Source organism: Saccopteryx leptura, chromosome 3, assembly GCF_036850995.1.
Source record: "Saccopteryx leptura isolate mSacLep1 chromosome 3, mSacLep1_pri_phased_curated, whole genome shotgun sequence".
In the NCBI taxonomy this organism is placed as follows: Eukaryota; Metazoa; Chordata; class Mammalia; order Chiroptera; family Emballonuridae; genus Saccopteryx; species Saccopteryx leptura.
The window spans coordinates 211,674,620-211,681,015 of NC_089505.1; the positions used below are offsets into that span (position 1 = coordinate 211,674,620).

Here is a 6,396-nt window from a genome sequence, read left to right on the forward strand (position 1 = left end):
CAAGCGCTAGTTTCCAGCCGGAGCGGGTTGGTAGTAGCACCCAGGCCGCCCACGAGCCTCTTCCAGCCCCTCCCCGCCCCCCCGTCAGCACAGCACCGCCCCGCCCCACCTTCAGCACCGCTTTCCTCCGCTGCGGCCAGTTTGACTCTTCCCCTGCGCGTGACCCGGGGTTTTCCTGGCCAGTGTTCTGAAAGTCTCGGGGTTGAGAGTTCCTGAACCGCAGCTGGAAGGGTCAGGGTGGACTCCTGCGACTTTGCAATGGACTCAGCTGGCTACAGAACTTTGGGAAGAAGCAGAAAGTAGCAGAGTAATTCTTAAAAAGTAAGAGGGATGAAAAGACTCGAACGAGAAGACTGAAATGCTAGGTAGAGTCTCTAGAATGAGAAGTCCCAATCATTCTAGAGTGGCCAGAGAAAAATTAACAACGCTTCTACCAGAACAGTCTCCCCCCAGTTGTACACTCCTTAACTCAAAAGTAAACACACCCTTCAGTATAAACACCCAATACCTGTTAATTTGCATAATGACGATACTTTATTGACAACTGATTAGCTTGTTAGCACAATTAAGAGAAGTTACAGTAGAACTTTTTTAGTAATGTCTTTTAACAGCATTACAGCATAATTCAATTGAACAAATATTTATTGAGTCCCTACTATGTGCAAGGTACTCTGCTTATTAATATTGGGGACACAGAAATGAACAAGACGTAATTTCACATGTCAATGATCTTACACCTAAGTAAAATGCATGAAACTATTATAAGGCAGAACTCACATATGTAGTATGTGAGTTACAATGAGCTATGGCTATGAGAACATAAGCTTCCCTGGCACATAGCAGACCTTCCATATTTGTTGAATGAATAAATAAATATTAGGAGAATGTGGACTTTCAAGTAAGAAGTGCCATTTAATGAATACCTTTTATGACAAACACAAAATGGGGCCAGTCCCTGCCATAACTGACCAAGAAAATACTTCATTCAGATTCCTAATATTGTGGCACCTGGTCTGCATATTCAAAATGTTTGTCTAAATTGTGCCTGTTAGAACTTTTTCTTTTTTAATTAGTCAAACTTTCTGTCCCCTCACTACTTTCTGAAGTCTTCAGTTTCTAAACCAGTAGAGAATAGACATTTTAGAATTATCCAGCTCAAGACTGAGAAAATCGACACCTGAAATTGGAAACTTCTCAGATAGCTATACCACTTGGGGATACTCTGGGTTTAGAGTTGAAGATTTAGGCCTCGGCCTAGGGCCATATCAAGGCCAAACAGGTTAAGTGCCTTGCTTCAGGACCAACAACACAGGTTGACAAGCAGAGCCATTTGGCCTGGGCTTCAAGTCTGTGGGTACTATAAATTTTGGCTACAATTCAGTGGCAAAGTTGAGGAGAGTATGATGAGACTTGATCATTTAAGTTGTTTCAAGTTGAACTCCATTGATCACAACCACTTCTTGCTAGATAAGCCTGAGGTAGGAGGACAAATGCACAGATGAGGAGCCTCAAAAATCTAAAGTTGTCTTGGCATTTTCCCTTCCAGGAGTATGCCTGCGCCTTCCTTCCTTTCCTTCTCCTCTTCTTTCCCCCAAGTGTGTTTTCTTATCTCTCTGTTTCTCCTAAGCTCTAAGGCACCCCAGAAGACTTGCAACCAGGGGAGCAGTGGGCAGCAGCCGCTCCTCCTTGTAGGGTGGTGGGCAAGGGGAAAGGTCACGTGAAACACCAGACCCGGGAACTTCGCTAGAACCGCCCACATCCAGGTGCGCCAAAAGAAACTTCCCAGGAGCCCTTTGGAAAAAAGCAACTGTCCATCAGCCAGTGAGATTTCACCACGTCATATTAGCTCAACCACCCTAGAGACCTTTAAATATCCCCTACGCGGGTCACCCTATGCGATTTCCCTAGCCTCTGTGTCCCTGGGACCAGGGAACTTAATGCGCTCTGTACTCAATAATGCCTTTTATTATTCCACCCTTTGTGGCTACACCCCTTCCTTCTTCCTCAGCAGGAAAAATATCTTACATTTGGTGTCGAAAATGCGGGAGGAGTTAGAAGCCCACTGGGGCCGCTCCTCTTCCCTTCCCCTCCGAGAAAGAACCAGGACCTCCAACCTTCCATGCACTTCGGCACAGGGTGCGGTAAGTCCCCTGCCTCCAGCCTCCCTTCAGTTCTTTCCACCAAGACTCCTGTCCAAAGCCACAGCTGCATCAGGGACCTCTTTCCATTCCAAGTGCGTGTGTGCCCATGGAGACATCCAAGCACATCCACTTTACTTATCTGTCTGGTGGCCAGAGCTTGAGCTGCAGGACGCCAATGGTCAACTCTGACCACTCCGAGAACCAAGGACAGCTGTGGGGGCACAGGAATCTAAACCTAATCCAAAAACACTCCTGGAATTGCCTTATCCGAAATCTCTCCCTCCCTGAAGAAGAAGAAACTGTTCTTCTCTGCTGTGGCCAGGCCACAGAACCCACTGGATAATCAAACCAGGTGGCCTCCTGAAGGGACTTTTGGTTTTCACATCCTCATTAATTTAACTATCACCAAAAGAGCTTGGAACTGGTTGGAGATCCCTTACATTCAGGGCTTCTAGTTATTAGCACTCCCATCCTAATCTCTGTGCAGCCTGTTCTATGCACAGGCCCATTTTTGGCCAGAGAAACCTCACCTGAAACCTCCGCTCCTAATCTTTCCTTCTCCACCAAACCCCAACTCTCTCCCCCTCCTGCCTGACCCCTAGGGGTGCCCCTCTCTCAGGACCCCTCTCTGGTCCCTCTACGGACCTCTTTCTTTCTTTCTTTTTTTTTTTTTTCATTTTTCTGAAGCTGGAAACGGGGAGAGACAGTCAGACAGACTCCCGCATGCGCCCGACCGGGATCCACCTGGCACGTCCACCAGGGGCGACGCTCTGCCCACCAGGGGCGATGCTCTGCCCCTCCGGGGTGTCGCTCTGCCGAGACCAGAGCCACTCTAGCGCCTGGGGCAGAGGCCAAGGAGCCATCCCCAGCGCCTGGGCCATCTTTGCTCCAATGGAGCCTTGGCTGCGGGAGGGGAAGAGAGAGACAGAGAGGAAAGCGCGGCGGAGGGGTGGAGAAGCAAATGGGCGCTTCTCCTGTGTGCCCTGGCCGGGAATCGAACCCGGGTCCTCCGCACTCTAGGCCGATGCTCTACCGCTGAGCCAACCAGCCAGGGCTTACGGACCTCTTTCAATCTGGTCTCTTCCCTCCAAGAGCACCCTTCCCTTCTTTCACTGGATCCTATTTCTCATTCACCTGCAAATACCAGTTGCTCTTTCTCCTCCCCTGCTGGCCCGGGGCCCCTCCCTTCTCCACTGTTCTTAAGCCCCTCGTCCATCAGGCCATTCTCAGCCTGCCATTAGACCTTACACTGGTTTGCAGGATGCCCAACCCCAATGTTCTTGCAGGAAGTTCTGGCCCTGTCCTGCCTCTGGCTCCGGCGTTTCCTGCCGGATCTGGGTGCTGGGCTCCCCAGAAGCCCATCTCCTCTTATTCTAACCCCCAAACCCCTATCCGAAACCTGTGAACATGGCATTTAAAGTTTTTAATGGACCCAACTAGTAAAAACAGGCCAAAGCTGTTCACCAGGCCCACATGCAGCAGAAGGTAACTCTCTAAACCCAGACTCTTGTGGTAGACCTGAGGCCAGCAGAGCAACAGGGGCAAGGCACAGGAAGTGCCCGACCCAAATCCAGGCCACAAAGAGGAACCTTATCACTTCCCGGCAGGGCCCCTGCCCACGGCTGCCCACTGAGCCCTGCCCTGACAACAAGCAGTCCGATCACTGGTGGCGTGATTGCCCCTTTGGGCAACAGGCTTTTCCTCAGCATCTCTACGTGGAGGACAAGCTGCCTGAATGGGTGGCCAATCCAGCCAGACGGGCCCACCGCTTGAACTCCTAGACATCATGGATGACTGACATGGCCTGGATTTGGAGACCCCCATCATCCTCACCCACGCTGAACCCAGGGTAATGCTGCAGGAACGGGTAAGTCCATCTCATTTCTTATGGACACGGGAACTGCCTTCTCTGTTTTGCCACCACACTCTGGACCTCTAGTTCCCTCACAGGTCTCGGTTATGGGAATGGATGGGACCCCTTCCTTTCCCCTTCATACGCCACTCCTGGCATACAGTTTTGCCTCAAGTTTGCTGGACCCTAGTCATCTCTGGCTCACCAAAAGGTTGGGTCCTGCAGACCCTCCTGTTGCTCCTGTCTCTCCCACCAGGAACCTGCTGACTGGCCTGATAAAAGAAGCTTCAATCTCAACCGTCTGCGAGAAAAATTAAGCAAGAATCTCTCCTCCTACAACCCGCTTAACTCCTAATGGCAGCCACCCACTCTTACCTGGGCTGCCCCTATCCTAAATCTTCTTCTAATTATCAGCATATAACACATATTTGCTCCTCTTTTTAAAATTCTTACAGAAGCACATCCACGAAATTTCTCAACTCATGACCAGATAAATGTTCCTCCCAATTGCCCTCAAAACCACCACCTTTCAATCTCCCCTCCCCACAATGCCCCTAATCAGCAGGAAGTAGCCAGACAAATAAGTGGCGCCCTAATTAACACCAAAGGTCAGAATGTAGGGTGGTGGGCAAGGATAAAGGTCATGTGAGACACCAGGCCCGGGACCTTGGCTAGAACCGCCCACATCCATGCGCACCAAAAGAAACTTCCCAGGAGCCCTTTGGAAAAAAGCGACTGTTTGTCAGCCAGTGAGATTTCACCACATCATATTCGACCACCCTAGAGACCCTTTAAATGTCTCCCACGTGGTCACCCCATGCGATTTCTCTGGCCTCTGTCCCCAGGACCAGGGAACCTCGTCAGACGGGATGTGCTCTGTACTCAATAAAGCCTTTTATTATTCCACACTGCATGGCTCTGGCCCCTTCCTTCTTCCTCGGCAGGGAAAAATACCTTATACCCCTGGGCTAACCCTCTGAACCCGTCTCCAAGGTCCCTTTTTCTCTGACTAATCCTGTACGGCCAATAAATTCTTCCTTTACTTTCTCAGGGGGAAAATGTAAAACTGTCTCAAAAAAAAAAAAAAAATCTAAAGCTGTCTCATTTCACCAAGGCCCTCCCAGGATCAGGTTATGCCCATCTGTTAACTGTCTTTCTAGTCTTAATTCCCATAGACATATTAGGACCAGGTACGGAGTTCAAAGGCACTCTCTACCCTCAGTACAGGCAGACTTTTACTTTTGGCAGTGACCACAGAATTTTCCAATTTTGAAAGCTGGGCCAAGGTGTTGGTCAAACTCATTTAAGTGACCACACTTTACACAGGCTTGCCTGGAAATTTAGGGGCCAGGAAGTGATGGGATTGCAGTTGTTTTGTGCCTGTTCCTTGCTCTGACCATCCATCACTCATTGTTGTTTGTGCAATTGCTCAATGGACTGCTTGTTTGGGGTCAGCCCAGGCTGTGTGGCTAGCAGTGTGGTCAGCTGGGCTGGGAGCCAGGCCACCTGGGTTTTGGTCCCAGCTCAGCCAGCCCCTAATCCATTGACTCCCTTCCTATTCCTTTGTGTTATTATCTCTGCCTAGAAAGTGGGGACCTTTTCTGTAGTGATGTGCAGTCAGTAGGATTGTCACTATGCTAAATACTCAGAAACAGCTTTGATGTCATTATCAGCAGCCAGAACACAGCTGATTATATTTTTTTGCTGCCAGGTAGAAGCAGAGTGAGAAAAAAAGTAAAAGCAGCAGAGAAAATTCTGCAGTGTACTCAGGGCTACACACCCTCATCTGCCATTCCATACAAAGTTCTCTTCCACCTAGAGGCCTATTTTTTGTTTACTACTCATTTTAGCAATTCTAAGGGCTGCCACAGAGAGCTCACAGAGCTTTCACTTCACCTGAAGCAAGAGCAGAAAAAATAGCTTTTCACATCATGGGAGAAACTATTCAATAAAAGGATAGATTATTTCAATACTAGGGCTAATGGATAGAGTAGGGGAAATGTTCAGCAAAAACTATTTTTGCAGCTAACTAGGGGAAAAAACGGCAATCATTTGTGTTTATATGCTTTTGTGATGGAAAAGAAAATCAACCCAAAATAACTTCCTTTCTACCACCACCACTATAATTTAGACCAGTGGTTCTGTGGAATTTCCAAAACTACGTACTGTATGTGCCTAGGAACCTCAGACTCACTAACTTAAAATTCTTGGGATTGAGGACCATGAATCTCTCTATTTTTTAAATACCCACAGCTCTTTTATTAATATTATTATTATCATTCAGTGAGAGAAGGGGAGGCAGAGGCAGACTCCCACATGTGTCCAGACCAGAATCCACCAGCAAACCCACTAGGTGGCGATGCTCTGCCCATCTGAGGCTGTTACTCCATTGCTCCACAACCA

At 48.6% G+C, this 6,396-nt stretch overlaps 1 non-coding gene across 1 annotated transcript; it reads right to left on the reverse strand.

Moving 5' to 3' along the window:
• Positions 1-3,120: 3,120 nt before the first annotated feature.
• Positions 3,121-3,196, reverse strand: TRNAS-AGA (transfer RNA serine (anticodon AGA)). Its single transcript has one exon. It is a non-coding gene; the product is annotated as a tRNA-Ser (tRNA).
• Positions 3,197-6,396: the final 3,200 nt, after the last annotated feature.